Here is a 2,492-nt window from a genome sequence, read left to right as displayed (position 1 = left end):
AGGGGTGGTGACAGCTTTGTGTGAGGATAGGCACAGCCCTATTCAGGTGTCAGGGACAACTCGTCCCACCACTCCAGCTCAGGAAGGCCCATTAGCTTGCTAATGTGCCATCAGGACATACAATAAACAACAAAAGGGAGTGCCAGTGCTGATACCAATGAATGAAAACTGAGGTGAATCCTCCACTAACTGAAAATCAAATTCAGAAAAGGGAATGCTTCTTAGTCGCAGTTTTATTATATATTCACAAATATTTTATAAAATCCATTTGTACATTTGGAAACAATACATTGAAGGAAAACAAGAATGCATAGAGGACACATAAACCACCAATCAGTCTGGAGCGAACCACCATTCACTACTACAATCATATCACTTTCACCATACATTCAAAACCATGCAAACTACTCTCATACATACCATATGTACATTATATACAACAAGAGAAAACTGGAACTGCCTTAATATGAACACAATATTTACAGGGTGTGTGGAAAGCTACCAAAGGTTTTACAATTTCAAACAATTTTATCAAATTCGACCAAAGATAAACGATATTCAACACATGATAGAGTGGTCTATATGAAATTGTAACTCTTAGATCAGTTGGCAGACCAGTAAGGGAAGGGGCCTACGCGTTTCGAATCTCCTTTATTTCTGTGGAGATTCTCATCAGGGCCTCAGGCAACTAAACAAAAAGGAAAAGGAAAGAAAATCGAAATTATGTTTTAGACACAAGAATAATCACATCAATAAAACAAAGCGTAGCAGGTAGACACATATATGACTCTCATAGACTAGTCACACACTTCAGAATCTCTTAAACTCAGTGGAGACCCCTCAGTACAGTATATCCATAACGAGGAACACAAACACATTAGTCATGGTATGAAGCGACTGGCCACTAGTGAATACCAGCATGAGCTGCCGCAGAGCGACATATCAGGGGGGACAGTATAACTACTCATAGGTTTGTCGCCAAGGGGAACGGTTAAGGCTGTGAAAAACTTACCACCTGAAGTTGCTATCAGTGGTCCGGGACGAGTATGAAGGGGAATGACCAGTTGCTCTGTGAATGAGAGACCAAAAATTAGTCTCCTCGGGGGGTGGGGGGGGGGTCGTTTGTGTAATGAAGACAAGGAAACACGAAGCGCACACATCTAAGGTGGCCCTTACCAAACAGGGGAGCGTAGTGTCCTAATGTTGGTAAAGAATGCAAGCTGGGGGTGGCAATTTCACTCCACACGGTTACGGAGTCCTGTGTGACCAAAAAACAGGAAATAATGGAATATTAGCGCCTGCCCCAGGAGTAAACGCTGAAAAACTAGGCATAGACGTGGTGTAATACATCACCTTCACATCGTGAAAGAACGGGCGAATGCCTGTCTTCAATCAGGTATACGCGGCAATGGAGGCAGCGTCAGCACAAGCGGGCGGAGATCCGGTGTGCTGTTAAGAAAATACAACACAGAGCGACGAGAGTTAAACTCAGCAGCGTGGGGTTATAGCTGCATACACTAGCGGAGCCGCAGGCTATGGGACATGGGAAACAGGCGGATGGTACTTACCAAATTCGAAGGCGGAGGTCTCGAATACCAGCAGCCAGACGGCGTCTCGTCATGCACTAATCACTCGCGCATGCGCATTACCATAGCGCGAGTGGCTGGTCGTTTTATAGCGAGGATCGCCACGTAAAGGGGCGGTTCAAACGCCGGCTGAACACTCCCAGCGCAGCAGTGAAACAAGGAACGCTGCGGGGGTTTAAAATACAGAGACACTATGTTTGTACCCCTGGGGAAGGGGGGGAAAGGGGTGGTAAAAGGCAGACCAAACCATAGGTATAGGGTATACACTAGATATGCACAAGACTATAGTTTGAAGATCTCTGAAAGCTCATTTAAACCTGACACCGCAGTGTCAAATTTAACAATAAGCATTGCCTCTCTTCTGGACAGGAGGAGGCTCATATCGCCCCCTCGAGGGTTCTTTTCTATCCTTGATATTACTGTCCACTTAAAGTCATTTAGTCCATGTTGCTTCTTGTTCCAATGGTTTACTAGCGGGGCGTTTTCGACATTTCTCTTCAGTCTCGATTTGTGTTGTGTTATGCGTTGTCGCACTTCTTGCTCTGTCTTTCCGATATACAGACAGTTGCATGGGCATATGACCCCATACACTACAAATTTAGATTTGCAGTTGCTAAATACCTCGTGTTTCCACGATATGCCCCTATGTTGAAAAACGGAGCCCTGTATGGTTGTTTCGCAACAAAGACAGGTGCCGCATTTGTGATGACCTAGTACGGGTGTCATACCCATCATTTCACGAAGAGATGGTTGGTTCTGGGTATGCATTGCGGCTCTTACCACATGGTTTGCCACACTATTTTCTCGTTTAAAAGCAAACAGAGGGGGATCTTTCAGGCTGTCGTCTAAGTTCTGCACCAGGTGCCAGTTTTGACCAATAATGCGTTTGAGCTGGTTCGCATTCGG

At 45.1% G+C, this 2,492-nt stretch overlaps 1 long non-coding RNA gene across 1 annotated transcript; it reads right to left on the bottom strand.

Moving 5' to 3' along the window:
* Window positions 1-1,176: 1,176 nt before the first annotated feature.
* On the bottom strand, window positions 1,177-1,640 carry LOC147679991 (uncharacterized). Its single transcript, XR_015301021.1, has 3 exons — window positions 1,569-1,640; window positions 1,354-1,449; window positions 1,177-1,258 (listed from the first exon to the last, which is right to left on the bottom strand). It is a non-coding gene; the product is annotated as an uncharacterized LOC147679991 (long non-coding RNA).
* Window positions 1,641-2,492: the final 852 nt, after the last annotated feature.

This window comes from Lissotriton vulgaris, chromosome 11 (genome assembly GCF_964263255.1).
Source record: "Lissotriton vulgaris chromosome 11, aLisVul1.2, whole genome shotgun sequence".
In the NCBI taxonomy this organism is placed as follows: domain Eukaryota; kingdom Metazoa; phylum Chordata; class Amphibia; order Caudata; family Salamandridae; genus Lissotriton; species Lissotriton vulgaris.
The sequence above is the reverse complement of the archived record's forward strand: the minus strand, read 5'-3'. Positions and strand labels throughout refer to the sequence as shown.